The sequence below is a fragment of the Ipomoea nil genome, unplaced genomic scaffold (genome assembly GCF_001879475.1).
Source record: "Ipomoea nil cultivar Tokyo-kokei standard unplaced genomic scaffold, Asagao_1.1 scaffold2833, whole genome shotgun sequence".
Classification (NCBI taxonomy): Eukaryota; Viridiplantae; Streptophyta; class Magnoliopsida; order Solanales; family Convolvulaceae; genus Ipomoea; species Ipomoea nil.
Window position 1 is genome coordinate 1,019,030 of NW_017619261.1, and position 25,851 is coordinate 1,044,880.

Consider the following 25,851-nt stretch of genomic DNA (forward strand, 5'->3'; position numbering starts at 1 on the left):
TTATTCTAATATTCAGTAGCAACTGGGTTAATTATTGACGGCTTAGTGATAATTGGACTCGGGAAGAATATTTTTCTAAATTAAATGCAACCGCTTGTGCTTGTGTTATTTAGTTTGTCGGTTTTCCTAGTTCCTATTGCTGCTATTAAATTAAATCTATAGCGCTTGTCTTAGGTTATTTAGTAGTTAGGGGTAATTAAACCGCTTGTGCTTTATTTACCTACAACTAAGGGAAAACAGAAATGAAATAATTTCACGACAAATATTCAATTGCATATTAATTACTTTATTAATCAATGACCAGTGTTGAATTCCGGTGGTGGATCTTTACTAACCAAGGTCTCCTATTTTAAGTGTTTTCGATATATTATTTTCATTGCTCTATTCGTTCAATTAAATTTCTTGTTTATTTAAATTCTCTTTTATTTTATCTTTATTCTCGATATATTCCAAACCCCCCTATCTTTAATTTGAGCACAAAAGTTAAACTAGTTACTCCTCGTGGGATCGATCCTTACTCCCGCTACTACGTTTGTAAGGTTTTAATTTGGGAGCCTACGACAGCTCACCAGTGGCTAGATGGATGTATGAGGCAGATGAACCACCGGCGGTCGGATATGGAAGACTATAGCGTATATTGAAAAGGATATCTTCGAGAATCACAAAATGCTGCAACTTCCGTAAAATCTCGATGATAAATTAAGTAATGTATTAAATAGAATGAGAAATGACTACAAAGCCCCTGGCTCTTAAAAAAATCAGTGCACAAGCTTCAAAATCCAAACAAATCTGATCCGTAGAAATTAAAAAAATAAATGATCAGGATCTAATCTCATGATCTCACATAATTGGAGTGGTCTCACTGGATCCTATATATATATATATATATATATATATATATATATATATATATATATATATATATATATATAAACAAACATAATAAGTTTCAATGATGGTTATACCCCTAGTTTTTGTCCATTTTTTAATTGCTGATTGTCTTGTACATCATCTTATTAATGTTGTACATTATATTTTTATTCTCAAAAATGCCCAAACATCTGTTAAATATACTTAACTGCCATTAAATATAATACTAGGCCATTATCGTCTCCTTCTTTCTTAAATCTTTTTCCGCTCCTTCCGCCCATATTTCTAGCGTAAGAAGCTGCTGAGCCACAATCAATCATTCACGTCCTTCATTCTCTCCCTAAGTACTGCCAGACATTAAAACAAGATACCCAGAGATTTCGGTGTTAGATTGAAGCAATTCGAAGCAGAGATTACGTTAAAGGATTGATGCAATCTGAAGTAGAGATTTTGTTAAAGAATTGAAGCAATCCAAGGGATTCAATGGGTTTGATCGCTGATCGCTGTTCAATGTCCAAGTGGAGTGATTGTTACATGTTTTCTTCTAATTTTATTCATCAAAGGTAAATTTTTTGATTAATTTTGTAAATTTCATGAGATTGAGATGACAATTCAACAATTTAGGGTAATTTTGTTGGAGTTAAATTGATCATTGTATATAATTAGAAAATAGTTTAAATTGAATTTAGTACTGACTGATCCTGCAATTTTGCACCAAAATAAGTAGGAAATATTGGTTACACGGAATCAACTTCCCTGTCAACAAAGGATAAAATCAAGTCATTGCTATGATTTTGTCTGCAATTAATAATTTCTTGATTTATCTCCATTTAGTTTATTTAGGAGGTATGTAGCTATTTAAAGACTCCATTGCACAAAGAATGCACCACACAACCATTTGTGAATTTTTTTTTCTAAAAATTTAGTGTGTTTCTCCCTGTACAAGTTTCTTCAGAGGTTTGTTTTTCTTAACAACTTTAATTCATTCTTTATGTTGTTATTAATTTGATTTTTTCCCCTTGATGTGTATAAATATGTGATGATTCCGTAGAAACACATATTGTTAAATACTTATTCTGGAGTGAAACAAAACTAACCTGACATACACTAGGATATTGTTAAATATTGTTAAACACATATTGTTAAATGTCGTTCTTTCATTGTTTCATTGACACTAGGATATCAGTTAAAATGCACAGTGAATCATTAGTATGTCAGTTAACATACCTTCCAAAACTTCTGCCTATCTTAAGCATTTGGAATAACTGATATGAGGGTAATGATTTAAATCTGGAGCTATATCTACCTTAATTTCTTCTTCTTCTTCTTCCTTTTTTTTTTCCAGCTTAAATATCATAGCCTCTCTGCCTCTCCTGAGCTTACTAATTTATATATATATATATATATATATATATATATATATATATATATATATATATGGTAAACCTAAATAATGGAAATGAAGTTCCATTTTAATGAACATGGTGTCCAAATATAATGACAACAACATGTCTGTGCTGATTTCATTTATGCATTTGACACAAAATTAGGGGTCAACTTAGTCGTGCCATGTAGGATGTGACCACCATGTTGCTCTGGGAGCACGGGAGCACCAAGTATATTTCCAACAGTAGATATGTTGTCATCATGCTAGTTGAATTAATAGTATGGCTCTGAATGTTTAAAATGTAATTCAGTCTCCTGTTTGTTTTCTATTTTGTTTTTTGTTTTTTTTTTCCCTCTGTTTTCCTCCTGATTGATTCATTTGAAGGAGTGAAAGAGCAACAATAAATAGTTGGCAGGGCTATCCATTTTATCTACTATAATGCAATTTCTGAACTTCTATGCTCTCTAGGTAATGTTCTTATCTGAAGGTCTGTGTTTAGATAGGGGTTTTGTGATATGTGTTTAGATACGTTCCGAAGTTGTTTTTTAATTAATTGTTGGAGTGTAATGTGATTTGTAAGTACTATTTATCTAATCCCAATTCAATTAACGATTACAGTTTAATAACATAAAGGTATTTGATTTGAAAATTTTAATTATTCTTTATTATGTTGTTAATTTGTTTTGTTTTTCCTTCATCTGTATAACTATATGATGATTGAGTAGAAGCGCATATGTTTGGATCTCTTAAATAAGATATTTGTTTCATATGCTACTATTTCTTGCTTATTTTGGATAAAACTTTTATGTTTCTTTCTGTTTTTCTGAATTGCTAAGAATGTTGTATAGTTTTTATTCTTATGTAGTTATATCACTTTCTGTTGTATCTCCCTCCCCAATGGTGCACATGTTTTCATGAATATCTTATATTGTTACTGCATTTTCATAACACACACACACACACACACACACACACACACACACACACACACACACACACACACACACACACACACACATATATATATATATATATATATATATATATATATTCAGAAATGGAATCTCACCTTTTAATCCCTCAAATCACAACTGAGATAAAACAATGGAGTTGTAAAGTTTGTGTTATTGAAAAGTTGAACACAAGAGAGTCAAAGACCAAACCTGGAACTTTGTACAAACCTATAACATTTCAAGATGAAGCGGTTACTCCTTTTATCATTCCTCAATTTTAAACATAATTCTATTATATATTTTATATAATATTTTGTAATAATTATTAACATCTATTTTGAAATATAATTATAGGGCAACAAAGTTCAAGGAATGACGTATCAGAATGATATTGAACTGCTTGATGAAAGGCTCAAGTTATACTCCACATATATTATCTCTAATGCATTAGTCTCTCGTGCTAATGAATTTTTCAATGTCCCAAATGAGAGATATAGGTTTGTTTGGTAAACTCTTATACAAGATGTCGATGATGATAAACAATTGGATTTGCAACCTTCTTCTGACATAGATACAAAACCATTTGGACAATTGTATGCCTACAAATCTAAACGACAAGCAATCAGTGAGTTTACATTCTTTCCATGTGTTTTTTATTCAAGAACAATTATTTATATTTTGTGAATCTAATGCGTATATTTTTTGTAGATATCATTGGAGTTGTGATTAAAAAAAATACCAAGAGAATTTATTGTCACCAATAGGATGGGACAACAAAAGCTAATGATTTTGTAATAGTTGATGAAGAGTATGTTTATTGAATTTATTAATTAACTTTGAAAGTTTTTAATTGTCTATTATAGTTTGGAAGGAAGCACGATTAATTTTACACCTTTTTTTATATATATTTTCTTGCATTGTGTATTAACAAATAAAATATTATTGTCAACTAAGTTTGCCATGATCTATTTATAAATTTCTTATTAATTTCTATATAAATTCCTTAATAATCTCATAGGCTTAAACCTATCATTTTCACAATGTGGGGAAATTTTACGGCTTATCAAGGGGTTGAAATTGACAAAGAACTCCAATCAGAAGATTATCCAGTTGTTCTTGAAAGAAGGATTACTGTCACCCCATATTAAGGTTTGTATGCAATCTTAATATGCATTTCGATAAATTAATTATGAAAAAGTGAATACATGATCAAGTATTAAATGAGGTACTTGTAATTTTTCTTATCAAGTGTGTTTAACATGTTAAATAGGTATTTTCTTATCTACAAGATCTGATTCTGGTGTAGAAGTAAATCCATTTGGCAACTGTGCAGAGGCTCTTAAAGAATGGTAACATAAATTCATCTTTTGTCATTCTAACTTTTTATTTGTTCCACATGCTAAATGGTTCTATGTTGTTGATAGGACGAAGGCTAATTCTTTAGTTATTGAAAGATTCGATTGTTGAAAAAGCACATAACAATGCTATTAGTGAATTGACAATCCCTCTAGATCAACAAATATCACCAATTTCAATTTTAAAAAAGTCATTTGAGCAGGTTTCTCACTAATGTTGCACTCTTTTATTGTTTACATTTTCTTTTTAACTTCTTTTTCTAAATTTTATTTTGTTATTTTATGCATATGTTCAAAATTAAGTCAAAAGCAGTCTGGGTTAAATCAAAGATCACACTCATAGACAACGGAAATCCTACCTACTACATTGGTTGCAACTATTGTGAAAAAAAAAAATTAATTGTAATGAAGGTATTAAATTCCGATGCATGTTTTGTGGTCATGCAAATGCAATTTCTATCAAGAGGTAAATCAAAACTCTTCAACATACTTGTACACATAGTTATAGTATTATTATAATCTCATATTAATTGTGAGGCATTTTTTTTTACAGATACAAGTTAATTGTTGAGTTATTTGATGGGACAGATAAAATTGAAGCAATAATGTTTAATCGTCATGTGGATAAGTTATTTTCTTTAACAGAAACAGAGAATGAAAATGATGGCTTTGATTTTCAAAAGCTCAAAAAAAAAACTTGATACACCCACTTTTGCAGTTGAGCTTAAGTGTCAACACCAAGACCGAGGAGGAATGACAACGACTTACACAGTTGCATCTATTTGTGAAGATATATCAACTTCATCAATTACCGGTACTAAAAAGAAACTTGCCTTTGGAGAATCTAGCAGTCTGGTGGACGATTCAACATATTTACTTCCTTCAAATGTTGACAATCACTATGCGAGAGAGAAACATCCCAGACTTGAGTGATATTGTGATTTTTAATTATGAAGTCTTTATGATACTTTTCTGCTATTACAATAATCCATGACTCAAGTGTCTATATAGACACAAATAAAAGTTATTGATTTTGAATTGTATGTTATATCAAGTAATATAATTTTTATATTATAATTGTTAGTTATATTGTTAGTTGTAATAAAAAATAATTTCAATACTTTAAATACATTACAAGGTGTAGGTACAAACATAAATTCTCATTCTGGCAGATAAACATGCGAATTTCTAATAACAAAGTTACATCAATTAAATTAAAAAATTCAAAGTTAATAAACCTTCATAGTAATAAAAGTAAAAATAAGTTTTAAAAAAATCTTAAACTCCATAGTATATAGTTTCACATTCATCGAAGGAAAAATAGAAGGCAAAGGAAATTGGACAGCAGCAAAATATTTCGTCATTTTTTAGTTGTGATTGTTAGCAATATTATTATTTGTGTTATTATTTATATTATTGGTTTGAATAGTCTGCGTACCGAGCATGGGTCAAGCGGGATCAGTCTCTTCTATCCCTGTTGATTTCATCACTTTCCGATGAGGTCATGCACCTGGCCGTCGGGAAGACCACATCATAGGATTAGTTCACGCTATTGTATTTAGATGATAGTTGTGTAATCTCTATTGTGTTGGAATTGAAACTGTTATCCTTATCTCATCGTGATACCTAAAGTTAATAATGGTATTGATATTATTTTCTTTTCAAGAAAAATAATGATTGTAGATATGTTTGATAGGGTGAAATCGTAATAAACCAATTTTGTAAATGAATTTGTTATATATATATATATATATATATATATATATATATATATATATATAGAGAGAGAGAGAGAGAGGGGGGGATAGAGAGAGAGATTCATATGTGAACCTTAATTAAAATGTGAAATTCAAGACTGATATGAGGCATGTATTTTAATTTATGTATGGAACTGATTTTAATAGTATTAACATTCACTAGTATTTGTCCCGTGCGATGCACGGTATAAAATTTAAGTATTTTTATTGTTGATAATAAAATTCAAACATCATTCATTAAAATTAATTATGAAATGTTACTTTTTTTTTTAATTACTAATTTGTTTGTTATATTAAAACATCACAACATACTATTAGCATATATTATAAAACATTGTGTTATTAGATATCACATGATATTTTAAAATTTTACATTTAAATATATATATTTTTATAACAGAATTTAAAAATTAGTAAATTAAACTATATACAATAAATAAATGATTCTTTATTTTTTCGTAAAAAAAAATATAAATGATGTTATAAAATTTCAAACGTGAAATTTTAAAATTAGAAAAGTATTAATGCTCATGCCCCGTGTAATGCACATGCTAAAAATTATAAGTGTTATTATTATGTTATGATAATAACAATTATTAGGTTAAAAAACTTTTAGGTAAGACATGTTGATTTTATTTTATATATAAGATTTGTAAGATTAATTATTATAATGGATGTATAAATAAAAAGATAAATTATTTAGTTCCTCTGTACCATTTCCCAGTCATGTTTACTACTCATTGCTAGTACCAAATTTTTAATTGTTTATCAAATAATTGTTAATAAGATATATTATTAGTTAAATGAAACTACAATATATACCATTTGACAATATTCTCAATGGCCATGTTTATTGGACTATCAAAAACATCTAATACCATAGGTGTTGCATCTAAAAAAATCAATGTATCAATGTATAAGTATAATTACATGAGTAAAAACTCTAAGTATAAATACCCCTAATTTTATTCAATAAAATACAAAAATAATATAACGCAACTTAATCTATCATTATATATATCCATTTAGCCCCAGTTAAAGACAACCCAAACCAATGGCCCAACTACAATCAGCCCATCTGACCGAGGTATAAATATAAAACCCAAACCCTAATCTACTCATTCCTAACGTTTCATCTTCCTCAACCGTCGTCTCTCTCGATTCAAGCCGAGACTCTATCTGCGTGCCGTCTGGCTTCCACCCTCGGAATCACTCCTCTCAAGCGGTCACACCCAAACAACCTCTGGCCTTACCCTCGCATCTCAGTCCTCTCGATTTTTGCTTCTTCGACCTCCAACGCCAACTCCCTCGTTTCTCTCCCTGTCTCTCTCGCAACATAGTTTGATTTTCTGCTAGATTTATTTGTAAGCATGAAAGGTTGTGGCCCTGGTAAACATATTCCCCACTCACCTTTTATTTGTACATTGATTCCATACTTAGCAAGCTTGATTAGAATTAGGTATACCAGTAATGTGGACAAATGCTTACTGGTAAGATAAAAATTAATAATATTTGGTAAGATATATCCCGACCGACATGAGTTGGGTTCATCTTGTAGTTTGTGCAGGATTTTTAGGTCGGGCGTTGTTCAGGCAAGGCGGTCGTACCCGACCGGCAGACTGCCCAAGACACGTGGACGTTACGTGGGTTACATGCCGGTAGGCCGGAAGTTTGTCTCCGGCCAAAGGCTATAAGTACCCACGGCGGCTACAGTGAAGGGAACTTTTGGGACGATCAATAGGTTATTTACAGAGCAGCCCGACCGCAGTCAGTCGGCCCTCGGGATAACCATTTAGATTGTATTATGTCACCTTCTGATCAATAAAATCCCCTTCTATTATTATTGTTTGTTCTCATTTAGTACTTTGACCGCATACACATGGATATTTGTACTATCATTTTGGCGCCATCTGTGGGGAACCGGTACGAAAAGTCATCGTTAACGCGTATCAGATCCCGATCATCACCATGTATCCATTCATGTACCAAGCACCGGAAGACGAGGAAGCTAGCTCCTCCGACCACAACTACACACAGCATCAGGGTCAGACAATTGACCTGAATCTGAACCTTTCACCTCCTCGATCGGCTGCTCCCAACCCGATCAATTACATACAACCAATGTACCTAACGCCCGGTCAACAATAACCATTCTCGGCGAACTACCCATATCCAGTACCACCTCCTCAATATGGTTGTTGGCCCGGGACACCTATCTATTATCCACCGGCCGGCTATCCGCCTTACATGCCTGCGTACACGGCTCCAGCTTTCGCTCCCCCGAATCAACCGGCCATGCCGACCAAGCCCGAGCTTCAGCCCGGTCCCCGGACTAGGCGCTCGGCTCGCTCGAGGTTGGGATCACAGGGGGCCGAGGTCATGGAGGAACCACGACAGGAAACACATGCACAGGCGGTAGAAGACCTTGAGTTAGAAGCCAATCGAGCTAAGTTAGAAGCCAATCGAGCTGAGTTAGAAGCCAATCGAGCGAGTGCGTTCGAGTGACTCCGACCAGCAATGCGGCAAAGATTGGGACCACAGGACTCAGATAGGCGCTCGGTCGATTCTCCCATGTGAGCGGCCAGTCAGGCAGGGTCGTCAGGATATAGCGGGCCTCAAGCGCATCGACGACGCCGGGCTCGGGAGCCAGCCCGTACGGTCGAGCCAAACGAAACCCAAGGACTGTTGAACGACCTCCATGCAGAGTTCACCCGATGGCAGAACGAGCACGCCTTGAGGCCTCCTTCCGATCATACCGCTTCATTATTGCGGACACCCTTCACGGTGGAGATCATGGCTCAACCTTACCCCCTCGACTTGCGATTCCTTGGAAACAAAGAGTATGACGGCCGGAAAAACCCGGAGGTTCACATCAACACTTATTATGGAAATATGCTCATGATGGGCGTAAATGACACCGTGATGTGCCAGGTTTTTTACTCGACGCTTTCCGGTCGGGGGGCAGAGTGGTTCAAAACGTTGCAACCAGGATCCATTTCTGATTTCGCTAGTTTGGCGACAAAATTCACTCGGAAGTTTGTAACTTCCAAAGTCATCCGGAAGCCTTACATGTATCTTGAGAAGGCTAAGCATCTGGAAGGAGAGAGCTTGACTGATTTCTTAGTCAAGTGGAAGGCGGCGGTGGGAGAGGTCGAACCCATGGACGACCTAACAGCCATTCACATGCTACACATTTCTCTCTGAGCCGGCTATCTGTATCAGGATTTTATACTCCACCCGCCTGCAACTTATGAAGAAGCACTCCGTAGAGTGACAGATTATGCCAACGCTGGAGAGGCAAATGCCGTCAAACGCTCTCAAGAGGTCGGATCTTCCCGGAAACCCTCCGGTCGTTCGGACAACCGGTCGGGTGAAGACCATCCCCGACCCCGAGCCCGGCCGGGAGATTTCACGGCGTTAAACCGATCGGCGGCGGAGGCCATGCAATATGCCCAGTCCTGCAACCTCATTCGTTTACCTAATCCTGGACCGGAAGAGTGCACACACCTGAAACAGTTGCTAGAGGACCTGCTCCAATTGGGAAAGTTGGATAAGTGTGTTGGGAAGTGAGAAGAGAATAAAAGAACAGCCGAGAGAAAAGATCACAGACGCTCTAATCATTGTGATCGATTGGACCAGGACCGGCGGGATCCCGATCCACCGTCGAGTGGTCGGCAAACATCAAAGCCGACTATCCATGTTATATTCGGGGACTTGGAAGATGCTTCCCAAGCTCGAAACCCTTTCCCGGTCACGATCGTCGACTCCCAGGAGACCGGAAAGAGGCAAAAAATGGAGCCAATTACCTTTTCTCTGGAAGATCAACCTAAGAGCAGAGATACTGGACTGGAAGCGCTCGTTGTTATGATCGACATCATGGGAGTCGACGTACAAAGGGTGATGGTAGATACCGGGAACAGCGTCAATGTTCTTTATTTGGACGTTTTTGAGAAACTAAAACTTGACCGACGGGAGCTGATTTCAGTCGGTGTACCCTTGTCGGGATTTACTGGGGCTACCATTCGCCCCGAAGGAAAAATCGTCCTCCCGATCGAGCTAGGAACTCCGCCCAAGTCAGTCAAGACGGAGATGGAATTTGTGGTCGTGAATCTTCACTGCGTCCACAACGTGATCCTAGGCCGCCCGGCCATCATGAAGGTTGGGGGAATTATATCTATGCCTCACCTGTGCATGAAGGTTCCTACCCCGGCTGGGGTTGGAGTTCTATGCGGTGACGCTCAGTCGGCCAGGAAGTGCTATTTCCGAGCAGTTAATAGGCGTGACGCGGGTTCGTCCCGAGTAAACACAATCATCCGGGCGGCTGTCAAGGACCGGAAAGAACAACCTGAGCCGTCCGAAGAAATCGAGGAGGTTCCTTTCTCAGAGGACCAGCCCGAGAGGAAGGTTAAGATCGGTCGGGCCCTGACCCCTGAACTTCGACTGGAAGTGTTAGCGACCCTTCGAGAGTTTGCTGACATATTTGCATGGGGGGCCGAGGATATGCCCAGGATTGACCGAACTGTTATCTGCCATTGGTTAGCTATAGATCCTGCCACTAAACCGATCATTCAGAAGACTCGGCATTTATCCTCCGATCGTCGAGAGTTTGTTCGTGAAGAGGTGAAGAAGATGGCCGCGATCGGGCACATTCGCCCTGTCACTTATCCCGAGTGGGTGGCCAATATAGTGTTGGTCCCTAAGCCTCCATCCTGGAGGATGTGCATTGACTTCACCGATTTAAACAAAGCGTGCCCATTGGATCCCTATCCCCTGCCGAGCATTCATCAGATAGTCGATGAAACGGCCGGCGCCGAGCTGATGAGCTTCATGGAAGCTTTCAAAGGTTATCATCAGATTATGATGAGCCATGAAGATGAGAGCAAAACGGCGTTCGTCACGCCTGATGGTTTATATTGCTACCAGGTTATGCCGTTCGGTCTACGCAATGTAGGAGCAGCATATCAGCGCATGGTCAACGTGCTCTTTGAGGATCTGCTAGGCCGGACCATGGAAGCTTATATCGATGATATGCTGGTGAAGAGTCGGGACCGAGCGGACCACATTCGGGATCTCCGACAGTGCTTCCAGATCATGCAAACATACCAACTACGTTTGAACCCGACCAAGTGCACGTTCGCTGTGCAGACCGGGAAATTCCTGGATATATGATGACGAAGAGGGGGATTGAGCCAAATCCTGCCAAAGTTAAAGCAATCGTCGACATGCAACCACCCACAACTGTCCGGGAGGTCCAACAATTGACCGGGAGATTAGTAGCCTTGACTAGGTTCCTCTCGAAGTTGGCCGATCGCGCTTTACCCTTCTTTAAAGTGCTACGTAAGGTCAATGGATTTGTGTGGGATGAGGAATGTCGAGCAGCTTTTGATGAGTTGAAGGAATATTTAATGTCTCCAATCGTGTTGTCTAAGCCTGAGTCCGGGGAAGAGCTTGATGTCTATTTAGCCGTCTCCGATCGAGCTGTCAGTCCGGTGTTATGCCGGACAGATCTGGAGGGGGTGCAGCGACCGGTTTACTATGTGAGCCACGCGGTTCATGGTCCCGAGCTCCGTTACTTCCGACTGGAAAAGATTGTCTACGCCTTATATACAGCGGCGAAGAAGTTGGCTCCCTATTTCCAAGGACGAGCCATACGTGTTTTGACGGGCCAACCGATCGGGGCAGTCCTCCGCACCGCTTCGTCATCCGAACGCTTAGTCAAGTGGGCGTTAATGTTGACGCAACACGCAATAGACTACCGACCGCGCCCAGCGATCAAAGGCTAGTCTTTGGCCGATTTTTTGGTCAAGTGCACCGCTCGGGATATCCAACCTCCAGTTGAAGAAGATCCTGAAGCGGCTTGGTAGACGTTGGCTACTGATGGGTCGAGTAGGAAGAAGGGAGCAGTCGGAGGAGTTGTGATCACGAGTCCGGAGGGGTTTAAGGTCTATTATGCTTTAATGTATCAATTTGCCCCGACCAATAACGAGGCCGAGTACGAGGCATTTGTGAACGGTTTACAAAGCGCTCGGGAATTGGGGGCTGATTACATCCGGGCACAGACTGACTCAGCGTTGGTGGTCGGGCAAGTCCTTGGCGATTATGAGGTCAATGGAGAACGGTTACAAGCTTATCGTGACTTAGCGATGGAGAAATTGAATTCCTTCCGGGCATATACTATCCGTCATGTTCCCCGACTGGATAATGCTGATGCAGATATCCTGTCGAAGCTAACACAAGACGCACCCGAGTATATGTCTAAGATTGCTCGAATTTTGGTGATTCCGAGACACAGTATCCACCGTTTATCGGTCGTCCCTATTCAACCAGCCGAGGAAACTTGGATCTCCGACCTGATGGAATATCTGCAGCATGACCGTTTATTGGACGATCCACAGCGAGCTCGGAAGGTAAAATTGAGAGCACCAAGATTTCAAGTGCAAGACGGTCGGTTGTATAGGCGATTGTATGGTGGTCCTTTGTTGAGATGTTTGAACTCCTTTGAAGCAAACCTAGTAATGAACGAGTTGCACTTGGGCATATGTTTGTCGCACCAAGGAGGTCGATCGCTTGCATGGCTTATCATGGTGATCGGCTATTATTGGCAGTCCAGTCAGCTGGATTGTGAAAAGCTTGCGAGGAATTGTGAGACATGTCAACTGTACGCCCGGATGCCCGGTCGTCCGGCAACTTTCTATCGGCTATAACGACTGCGATTCCATTTGCCCGATGGGGGGTGGATATCTTGGGGCCTTTTCCGCAGTTGTCCGGACGACGACGCTTTGTTATAGTGGCGATTGATTATTTCTCTAAGTGGATTGAGGCCGAGCCCTTGGCCACGATCACTTCTCAGCAATGTGCCAGATTTTTGTGGCGGAATGTTATCTCACGGTTCGGTGTTCCCGTTCACTTGATAAGTGATAACGGTCGACAATTTGTAAGCCAGTATTTTCAGAACTTCTTGACGACGATCAGGACGACTTCGATCCGATCATCGGTAGCTTACCCGCAGGGAAACGACCAAGTGGAAAATGCCAACCGAACCATCTTGGAAGGATTGAGAGAAGAAGCTACATTCAGCTGGTCGTAGTTGGGCCGAGGAGCTCCCGTATGTGCTTTGGACATATCGCACGACCCCTAGAGAGGCAACGTTTCAAACACCGTTCGCTCTAGTCTATGGTGCTGAAGCGCGATTACCGATCGAGGCGTGGATCCCGACAGCCAGAGAATGATCTTACAATGCGGAAGAGAACGGTCACTCTATGGCTGTGGATCTAGATTGTGTTGAAGAGAAGAGAGAAATTGCGGCTCGGCGCATGGCCGAATATCAAAAGAGGGTGAAGAGCACTAAAGACGTACGAGTTCACCCGAGATACTTCTAGGTTGGGGATTACGTGCTACGACGACGAGAAGCAAGTCAACCCCTGGAAGGTGGAAAGTTAGCTCAGAATTGGGAAGGGCCATATGTAGTCGCAGCGGCCATTCGCCCGGGCACTTACCGATTGGAAACCACGAGTTGGAGAATGATCGAAGGCACATGGAATTCTGAGAATTTGGTTTTATTCCGACATAAGTGTTGGTGTGTAACCTTCGGATGGGATGGAGGCTCAACCTACGAGTGGGCACGCCCATCTTTTAGCTTGTATGTAAATTTGTGTCCGTCTGCGAACGAGAATAAAGTTTGTATTGTCGATCGATGATTGCTCGCTCGTCTGTGCACGGCGGCTCGACCGACTATCAAAATATGTAAATAGCAAGTAGTTTGGTTAAATTCCAAGTTATTTTGATCGTGATTCATCTGATCAAGATTCAGCATCAACGATCCAGTCGGGCGATAGCCCGGTCGGGCGAAAGCCCATCGACCACAATGTCGCTTAAACTTGCCCAATTATACCGGGATAAAAAAACATCGGTTACAACCGATACAGGTACACACCCCTCACTGGCACAGACCGACGGGGGTAAAAACCTATCAGATTATACAATCATCTACATCTCATCCGGGCAACTTCTAACGTCCGGAAGAAAACGCTCATCTTCAGCCGACAGTCGTGTCAGGCCATCACTCAGGAGAACAGGGCACCCGGGAGAGCAGAGCCCGATCAACCTGCCTTAAATACTCTCGCACTCATTCGTTCCTCATGTGTTCGACAGTGGGGGCTAAGGAGGGTTATTAGGTTGATTGATTGATTACGGATCGATATTGATTACAGATCGATTGATCGCAAAAATAGAAAACGTTCATAATGGACAAAGTATAAAAGAAGAAAACAATTCCATTCATTCAAAAGAAAAACTGCCCGGCACAAATGGGACCGAGCTCCCGATTGACTTAAGTTTAACAAAAGCTTAAAAGGAAATTTACAAGATCGGTCGGAGACTAAACGACCTTTTCTTTATCCTTCTCGCCCGTGCTTGGTTCGGCTACGGCTTCGGAGGCAGACGGCTCGGTGAAGAGCATCAGGCCTGGATCGGGAATTTCATCCAGGAGAGTAGTCAACACCGCCTTTAGGTCATCACCGTCGAAGACCTCTTCCATGATTGACCGGGTCTCTTCCCGCATGGCCCATTGGCCGGACTTGTATGCCCAATGGCCAAACGACCATACCTTCTCCTCCCCGAGCTTGTTCTTCATCAGTGCTCGGAAGAACTTGTCGGCTGAGGGCTCGTCGCGGCAAAGGAACTTTGCCAACCTTTCTAAATTACCCAATCGGGTCTTCAGCTCCTCAGCTTCTCTCAGCGCTACCCGAGCGGTCTTCTCAACGGTCGCTTGGGCTTCCTTCGCCGCCTTCAGATCGAGCTTGAGGTCAGCGTTTTCCTTCCCTCGCCACTCGGCGACCTTCTTCAGAGCCTCGGCCTCATCGGCCAGCAAGGCTCGGTATTGGAGGCTCTAGATCGCTCGGGACACCTGCAAAAAATATTGGATTAGCTCGAGCGAGTAAGCTTGAAATAATAATTAAAGAAGTAAAGGAACAAACCTCGACCAGGTCGTGAGCGCTCTTCTCGGCTATCTGCACCGGAGTCCACTTGCTCTTGTCCTCCTTGATCGGCTGCAGATTATTGAGCCGAGTGAGGAGAGATGCTTCGCCTGCAACAGCTGGCGGGCTTTGCTTGCGACGACGCTTAAGAGCGCCCGTCTCCTCGACGTCCTTCCCGGACGCTGGCTCTTTGCCCTTCCGCCCGACGACTCGGGAGGCCAGCGAGTCTGTTGTGGTTTCGCTCGGGAGAGTGACGGATGTACTGAGCGGTTGTGCGGTCGGGACAGCAGCATAGCCGGCTTTCTGCCCGACTGATGCTTCGACCTCAGCAGCCTTCTTTCCAAGCGTCAGTTTAGCTCGGGGGGCTCTCGGGGCGCTGGCGGTCGGGAATCGACTCATCTCTGCAAACGTAAAACACAAGGTTAAAATAATAACAGGCAATCGGCATGGAATGGCTGGGAAAGGATAGTCAGTGTTAGACCTTCGTCGGTCGGCTCGGCCTGAGGCGCCGTTACGGCAACCGATACGCCCGTCGGTCGGGGCTTATACTTCTGCTCCTAGTCGTACCGAGGTGGTGGAAATCGGGCGTTGTCATAAGCCTCCCTTGTCCGAAAAATCTTGTATTCGTAGAATTCACACGAAATCCGGAAGGTCGCTTCACGGAGGGCCCGAGTGGCTGGTGGTTGCACCTGTTTCCTATAGTGCGTCCCCCACGTCCGATCGACCGGGAGAATCCACGGGTCATACTCGACTGAGAATATCCTGTTCTTCCACCCCCTATTGTTCCCCGGGAGGTCGTTGATCGAGCAGAGATGGTCCCGGGATTGTATCATCAAAAACCCGCCTCCATACTTGGCCGTTAAGGGCTTGACCGTATAAATGTAGTTGAAGAGCTCCATCGAGCACGTGGCGTTGTGCCGAGCGCAGAACTGCGGGAAGCACGCCAATATACGGTGGGCGTTCGGGCATATTTGAGTGGGCAACACCCGGTAGTAGCTTAAGAACGCGGTCAGTAGGGCTGAAAAGGGAAATGAGATTGGGGCTTGCAACGAATCGAAGTGCATCCCGATCCACTTCCCTTGGTGCCGCTCCTTAATTCTTCCTAGGCTCCTACGGGTATCGAATTTTACCCGACCGCTTAGCCTTGCGGAGATCCTCGCCACTTCGCGAGTTGTCAGTAGACATTCTTGGTGGTCGACACTCTCACTGTTGAGAAAGACGAACTCCGGCTCGGCGGCTGCTGCTGCGGTCGGCTCGTCGTCGACCAGATCAGGTGTGGGTTCCCGATCGCGTGAAGAAGTGGAAGCTCCATGATCAGCCCCGATGGTTCTCATGGGCGTCTCTCGAACGTGCTCGGTCGGCGATTCACGACCGCTCGTTGAGGTGTTGCTGCTGCTATCGCTGCCGCTAACCGATCGTGCTAGAAGAGCTTTATTGATTGGGGATTTTACTCGGTCGTTGGACAACCTCAACAACTTCAGGCGAAGACTCCTCAATCTGCGTATCTTCGCTAGCTTCCTCGATCGTGTTGTCGTAATTCGCCCCAGAGACGTTTTGGCTGTCTGAGTCTGACATGTCCCCTTCATAAAGGAGACAGTCGGTTCAGCGCATGGGTCGGGTATACTTAGTCGGGGTTAGTGGGTCGCTAGTTTCGGCCATTATATAAGAAATAAAAGAAAGACTCAAAAGAAAGTAAAAGGAAGGAGAAGAAGTGACCTACCAGTAAGTAATGCTTGTCGGGAAGGCAAAGAGTGATGCTTGATCGATCTACAGTACCGTCTGCTCGGGAAGCTCCAGTTGATTCTCACGGGGTGGTAAAAGTTAAAATGAACCTGAGAGAGGCCTATTTATAGGAAAAATCTTGGCGGGAAACTACCAACTTGCGCGATTTGACCGTTGCAGACCCCAAGGCGCATGCAGACCGACACGTGGCACGATAAGCGACAGCTGGCCGGTCGGGATTAAAGCTCGAGTGACAAGGACTTTCCATCCCGTCCCGTTTTTTCCCGGGCGGTCCAAAACGTCCCGGGCTGGGGGGCTCTTGGTAGGATATATCCCGACCGACATGAGTTGGGTTCATCTTGTAGTTTGTGCAGGATTTTTAGGTCGGGCGCTGTTCAGGCAAGGCGGTCGGACCCGACCGGCGTTATTTCCCGATTATCGTGCCTTTACTTTGCGAAGAGACATAAATGTTAGAGAGAGGCACATGGCGATGCTATGTGTTGACAAAAAGGGATCGCCGGGTGAAGACGCGTGGACGTTACGTGGGTTACATGCCGGTAGGCCGGAAGTTTGTCTCCGGCCAAAGGCTATAAGTACCCACGACGGCTACAGTGAAGGGGACTTTTGGGACGATCAATAGGTTATTTACAGAGCAGCCCGACCGCAGTCAGTCGGCCCTCGGGATAACCATTTAGATTGTATTATGTCACCTTCTGATCAATAAAATCCCCTTCTATTATTATTGTTTGTTCTCATTTAGTACTTTGACCGCATACACGTGGATATTTGTACTATCAATATTTATATTGTATGAGACTATACCTTTGTTGGATGAGATCTGCTTCCTCTTTCCCACTAATTGTTGAGCCAATGATTTTCCTCATATTACACATCTGAGAGCTTAAAATATTTGAATCACAAAACAAACAAACATTAAAATTCTGTTAGTAACAAATACTTAAAAGCACATCAAAAGTATCTTTTGTCTAGAAATTGTCCACACTCCACAGAAAACATCATCTAATATGTCTATATATTTTGTGCTCTGTATTTTGTAGGGTAAATGTTTCTTTCTTTTCTGGCTGAATACATTTTAGATTTTTTTTCTTGAAAACTAATTTAAAATATTATATAAATACATACTGTTCGTTATTAAGAATATAAACTATATTATTATGGAATAAGATTGAAATGATGGTAGATTAAGCACCTTAATTATATGATATGGCCTTCCTTTACTTCTTATGATTGTGGATTCTTTTAGTGCAACACAACTCTCTGAAGTGCAATCTTTGAAGGTGAAAGTGTATTCATCCTCTTCTTAAATGATTACCCAACATGCCCAATACAGCTTCACCATGTTGCCCCGCAAAGCTTCTTTGAAAGCTCAACAAACGTCAGACAGGTACTGCTGCCCTGCACAGCTTAGTTCGCCACACCATTTCAGCCTTTTTTTCTTAATCGTGAAGATGTATTTATAGTGTTGTAGGTTTATAGAATATAGAATCATATGTATATACAAATTAATTTTAAAATTAATGTTTAGTCTTGAAGATTGCGATAGTTGTCTTCCATTTAAATTTATTTTGCATTCTCAATGTTATTGAATGTGATATTAAAGAACAATTCTGATATGCAAGCAACTTTTCATATGTCAAAGACATTTAAAATTCAATGTGATTAATAATTCGAATTTCTCAAGACATTTAAAACTCATTGTGATTAATAATTCAGCTGTCCACAATAAATCTAGCAATTAAGGTTATACCATGGAACGATGTCGTTTCATTTAGGCGGGAAAATGACATGGCAAAAACATTTTTCTATTATATAGAGTAAGATAAGATAAGATTTATGTTTTTGTATTTTGCATTGTTTTGTATAATTATTTTTAAAAACGGAAATTTATTTATGGAAAAATGAAATAATTCATTAAAGATGGAAGAAATTTTGACCAAAATAGGAAATAAAATTTTACAGCTGCCAAAGAAAGGTTGATAACAAGAGAGAATTCATCAAAGGGTCGCAATTTATGTACGTAACTGATTTTAATAGTATTAGCATTCATTTCTTTTTTGTATTTTGCATTGTTTTGTGTAATTATTTTTAAAAATCGAAATTTATTTATGGAAAAAATGAAATAATTCATTAAATATGGAAGAAATTTTGACCAAAATAGGAAATACAATTAAACAGTGGCGGCCAAAGAAAGGTTAAAGGCATCAACAACAGTCGCGAAGAAGGTGAGAAAAAAAAAAAAAAAGAGAGAGAGAATGACAGCGGCAAACAAGAAAATACACTAGACAAGTATTGAACGCGGAAAGGGTGATTGTCGTCTCTACCTCTTCTTCCTTTATTGTCCAACCAGCAGCCCTAATAATACCCTTCACCCCCGGACTGTTGTTATATTTGTCGGAGATATGGGAGATCGTCGTCTCTACCTCTTCGCCGCTGCACACCAGTCGCCATCGAAGAGAAGGAGCCCATTCGTCATCACCGCCAACCAGCTCGGTCACTTGCATCAATCCGCCGTGAAAACACCACTGCTCCCCAGTTCTGCATCCAACAATTTAAAGAGGCAATTAAATAGGCAGTACAACGTGGTAATGTTGAAGATGCAATTGAAAAGGTTAATGATTTAAATCCTGAGGTATGTCTACCTAAATTTCTACTTCTTCTTCTTCCTTTTTTTTTTTCAGCTTAAATATCATAGTCTCTCTGCCTCTCTTAAACTTACTAAATTTTTTCATAAATGCTCAAACGTTAAAAATGGCTTTTGGCCTTTTTGGGGTCCGTGATGGAGACACTAATGATACATATTACATTGAGTTTAGAGACCACAAAAGCCTTATTTTTGTTGAATCTTATTAGACATATATCCCTTTGATGGGGAGAAGTATGTAACATCCTATTTCTTAATTCATTTGTACCTTCTCATGCACTTTGCATCCTTTCTATGAGTTGACTTTTTTCTATTTAGTTACAAGAACTTAAATTAAGATGCATAATTAATAATAAGTCTACTAGAGGTAACTTTTTCTTCTCTTAAAATGGAAGACAAAAAAGCAAGTCATTGTTAACCTCCAGGAACCTTATCTGGGTGTTTTATTATTCACAATTACTCAATAAATCAAATTGCACATTGAGTTTTGGTAATAATGACCAATGATTTGATAACCTGTCATTGTGAGTTCTGTTACAATAACTATTACTGTAATATTGTTTCTCTCAGGGAAGTATGGTGTATTTTTTAGTTTTTCGGGGTTACATTTGTATATTAAAGGAGGATGGGGGATTTGAACCGGCTGACCTTAGGTATGGCCGTATGGGATGCCTCACCTTGGCCAGTTAATTGAATAGCCATATGTGGAGAGCACACCTCTTAGTTCAATTTTGGACCAATTTTTTAAGTGTATCTTAAAAAAGCTTTGCCGTCTTTGTTTGTGATTAAACATATGCAGTGTAAAAATTTGTCTTAATGTAATGAATGTGAATACCAATATTAACTGTATTACATAGATTAAAAATTATTCAAAATTTCTAATTAGGTAATTTCTTCCATCTTTTTTAGTAATGAATAATTGTGGTCCTTCTCGACCTATTATTGATCGAGCTGAGCGAAATAGAAAAGACAGAGAAAGGTATGCTCAAAATATTGATCAACGTGAGAGTAGGAACCTCAGGCGTAGACTTGCACTTGATGCCTCCGCTAAAGAAAAGGAAAAAAGGTTGACAAATGCTCGTATAGCAAACCATAGCAACGAAATTCCAGGTACTTATAATATACTAAAGTTTCACAATTACATTACACACATTTCTTTTATATATTTTATACTTGTCATTTTATAATAAACTAATTACTTTACACTTGCGTTGCCAAATGACTTCACATATTTTTACCACAATATATTAAAACTAAAATTTATACTACTATGTACACAAATACATACATATACCTCCATGCTATGTACACAAATACATACAAATACCTTTATCTTTATTCCAAATTTTTACGCGTTTAGTGAGAAATTCAAATGCCTCCCAACACAATCCATTTACATTGACTCCAATAAGTGATTGTAACTATTGTGGGGCGAAACGCTTTCAATATGAACCACCAGGCTTCTGTTGTTCACATGGACAAATTACGCTCATCTCAAATGAAATGCCTACAATTTTAAGGAATTTATTTGTTGGTCAACACTCTGCTGCAAAGCATTTTCAAGCTACTGCCAAAACTTATAACGATACATTTGCATTTACTTCTTTGGGAATACAAAACTACGATAAGGAATTATGCAGAAGAAATAAAGGAATCTACATATTTAGAGTTCAAGGTCAAATGTATTACTTTGTGAATGATTTGTTACATAATGGTTGTCCTCCTCGCAATTTGCAACTCTATTTCTACTACACTGAGCATGAACTTGAGAACAGACTTCAAGGTGCTGATAGGATGGACAGAGATATTGTTAGTGCACTTATTCAATTCATGTCAGGAAATCCATACAGTCAATTTTTCAAAAGTCTTAAAGATATTGTTCAGACTGACGAGTTTAGCATAATATTGCGTTCAGATATTTCAATGGATCAAAGAACTTACAACATGTCATCTGGTTCTCAAGTAGCTGCAATATGGATTGAAGAAAATAGAGATGGCCTTGATGAAAATAGAAACAATAGGGTATATGCACATAGTGGGAGGTCACAATATATTCAATACTATTATGGTTGTTATGACCCCTTACAATAACCACTTCTATTTCCACATGGTGATATTGGTTGGCATGAAAATATTCAGAGGGTTTCATCGCGTGAACATTTTGGTACTGCAAGATCGAGACAGTCATTAAACATTAATCCAAATAATATTGATTCAATTGAAGAGTTGATTCAAGCTGAAGAATGTGTGTTTGCAGAAGGAAGAAAAAGAACATCAGTGTCCTGTAGAGAATATTATGCATATAAATTTCAAGTTCGATTGGCAGACAAATCAATGTTGCTACACACTGGAGACTATTGTAGCAATTTATCGTTGATACATATATTAAGGTTGAAACTCAAAGACTGGATTATTTTAGGAAAAAACAGTGAGAAAGTCGTTCTGAGACCTATCAAGGACTTGTGGATAGCGTAGAAACGAGGGCCACTGTTGGTGCTGATGTCGACCGCAGGGTTATTTTACCCGTTTCTTTTATAGGAGGACCGCAGGATATGTGAAGAAGATACATGGATGCAATGTCACTTGTGCAATGATTTGGCAAGCCTGGTTTGTTTATAACAGTAACATGTAATCCTAATTGGCCAGAGATTAAAGAACTTCTGAAATATGTTGATGAACCACAAAACAGGCCGGATCTTCTTGCTCGTGTTTTCTGTGCTAGACTTGAAGATCTAAAAAAATGACATCTTTAAGAGACAAATTTTTGGAGAGGTTGCAGCATATGCATATGTGATTGAGTTTTAAAAAAAAGGGACTTCCGCATGCTCACTTTCTTATTATTTTGAAGAGCAAATTCAAAATTACAACTCCTGCTCATTGTGACAGATTTATAACTGCTGAGATTCCTAATAAAGAAAGTGAACCACAGTTATACAATCTGGTTAAAAAGTATATGATTCATGGTCCGTGTGGTTCTTTAAATCCAAATTGTGCTTGTATGCTTCACCAACAACAACTTGCTCCATCTTGCAAAAATAAGTATCCTCAATCATTTAATGATGAAACTACTTTTGACGAAAACTCCTACCCTATATATCGTAGGAGGGACACTTCAGCAAACGTTGTTGTTAGAGGATATCAACTTGATAACTGGTGGTTTGTCCCTTTTAATCCATATTTGTTAGCGAAATTTGATTGTCATATAAATGTTGAAATATGTGCAGGGATCAAATGTGTGAAGTATATATATAAATATATATATACAAGGGACATGACAGAATCAACCTAAGTTTATACGTTGGTGCTGATGTTCATGAGTTTGATGAGATTAAAGAATACCAAAGTGCAAGATGGGTTTCACCACCTGAAGCGGCTTGGAGAATTTATGCCTTCCCAATTGCTGAAATAAAGACCGCTATTATGCACTTACAAGTTCATCTACAAAACTATCAGCACCTTAATTTTCACGATAATGACAGGTTGGTTAATATCGTTGAAGATGACTTCGCTTCTCGCACAATGTTAACACAATTTTTCTACATGAATCGTGTTGATGAAGTTGCGAAAAAACTCAACTTACTTTATATTCAATTCCCTGAATATTTTGTGTGGAACAATCAAAGTAAAATGTGGACATAAAGAAAGAAGAAAGAAGTCATAGACAGACTTGTGACAGTCAATCCAACTGAAGGAGAGCGTTACTATTTACGACTATTATTGATGAATATTAGGACACCCAAATCATTTGAGCACTTAAAAAATGTCAATGGCCATCAATCAATAACATTTCGTAAGGCAGCTGAAAAATTGGGTCTGTTATCTGGGGATCATATTGTCAAAAAGTGTCTAGATGAAGCAGTATTATACCAGATGCCATCAAGTTTTAGGAGACTATTTGCAACCTTTCTAATTTTTTGTGATATCACGAATCCTTGGAACTTGTGGAATAAATTTAAATCATACATGTGTGAAGATCTACTCAGGACAAAATTACATACTGATGAGGAAGTCCAACTAATGGTGCTTCAATTAATTGCAAATGTAGTAGAAAAAATGGGGAAGAAGATTGATGACTTTAACTTGGTCGATAACAAGTTATCTCTATCAACCCAAGAAAAAGAGGATAGAGAAATTGCAGCTGAATATAACATATAAGTAAGTGAACATGACTTGCTTTGTGTGGAAAAATTAAATGTTGAGCAACGCAAAGCATTTGATACTATTATGGCAAGTATCGTTTCAAACTCAGGTGGAGTTTATTTTATAGATGGCCCAGGTGGTACTGGTAAGACCTTTCTATATAAATGCTTATTAGCTACTGTCAGGTCTAAAAAATGGATAGCACTTGTAACTGCAAGTTTAGGAATTGTAGCATCTATTTTGCCTGGTGGTCGTACTACTCATTCTACATTCAAAATACCAATTGATGGAGATGATAAGTATGTCTGCAATATTGGAAAACGAACTGCATAAATTATTTTATTAAAAACATGTAGATTGATTCTTTAGGATGAGCCTCTATGGCTAATCGTTGGGCTATTGAAAGTGTTGATACAACGCTTAGAGATATTATGGATACTGATCAAAATTTTGGAGGAAAAGTGGTTGTTTTTGGAGGTGATTTTCGGCAAACATTGCCAATTATTAGATATGGGAAGAAAGAAGATTTTATTGAAGCGAGTTTGGTTAAATCACCATCAATCTGGCCAAACATCCAACGATTAAAATTGGTCCAAAATGTTCGTGCAAATGAGGATCCAGCATTTTGTGAGTACTTGATGAAGATTGGGAATGGAACTGAACAATTCATTGCTTGAGACAAGATTAAGATTCCATCCTCATTCATTATTCCATGTTCGAATGATGATATTTCTCTCGATGCTTTATTTCAATCTATATATCATGACTTAACAAGTTTCGGGAATGATCCTTATTCGTTAATGAGGAGAGCCATCTTAACAACTAAGAATGAGATTGCAAATGAAATTAATTCTATCTTAATAGATAGATCCTGGGAGAAAGTAAGTGCTATGTTGGTTTTGATGAACCACTTGATTCAAAGCAAATGCATTGTAAAGATTATTTACACACTTTATCCCCAGCTGGCCTACCTCTTCACAAGTTACTTCTGAAGAAAAATTGTCCTATAATTTTATTGAGAAATCTGAATCAATCTGAAGGATTATGTAATGGGACGAGATTAGTTTGTGATTCATTTGAAGATAATCTCATCAGTTGTATGGTTGCAGTTGGTGAATACAACGGAAAACATGTCTTCATTCCAAGAATTCCTCTTGAGCCGTCAAATGATGAAAATTGTCCAATACCCTTTAATCAATTTCCTATTAAAGTGTGTTTTGCCATGACAATTAACAAAGCTCAAGGGCAAACACTAGATTTTGTTGGAATCTACTTGAAAGAACCAGTTTTTAGTCATGGACAGTTTTATGTAGCTATGTCTCGGGTAAAAAAAACTGATTCTGTCAAGATGATTATATTCAGTGATGATGGTCAGAACAAACTAACTAATATTACAAATAATATTGTTTATCAAGAAATCTTGGACTACATTTCTCAAACAACTGTTGCACTAGACAAAAACTAACACCATGTCCGACGTTTATTGATGTAAGTTTTGTTTACCCTCTTATTTCAAATATAAATAAATATCATTTTGATATACAAATTATTTGCAATTGACAACTATTTATCTTACATGTGCCACAGGATCTCTGGAGAACAATATGTGAAAGCTGTTGAATTGAGACAATTGAATTCAAGTGATATGTATATCTAGATTTGACAAATCCTGTATGGTTCATTAAATTAGTGTGACATGTTATTCAAAACGAGACCAGGTAATTTCTAAATTCAATTTACTCTTTTTTCTTGTTTTCAAATTTTTACTATTAAGTTCCATAGCTTATTAATTGAGGAATAGTCCAATTTTTAATCATCAATTTCAATTGTTTTTCTTTTCAGTGTTGATAGCGACATTAAGAAAAGCATATATAGAAAGCATAATGTTGACAACATAAGACAATATTTAATTATTATACTGTGAAGTGCTATGAATGTATAAGTAATTTACGTAAATTTGAATTTTAATTTTATTCATTGATAATCTACCAATTGCTTCTACGATATTGAAAAATTATAGTTAAATAAGA

General features: G+C 39.2%; 1 long non-coding RNA gene across 1 annotated transcript; it reads left to right on the top strand.

The window, feature by feature from the left end:
- The first annotated feature begins 1,112 nt into the window (after positions 1-1,112).
- On the top strand, positions 1,113-25,530 carry LOC109159516. Its single transcript, XR_002050589.1, has 2 exons — positions 1,113-1,433; positions 25,237-25,530. It is a non-coding gene; the product is annotated as an uncharacterized LOC109159516 (long non-coding RNA).
- Positions 25,531-25,851: the final 321 nt, after the last annotated feature.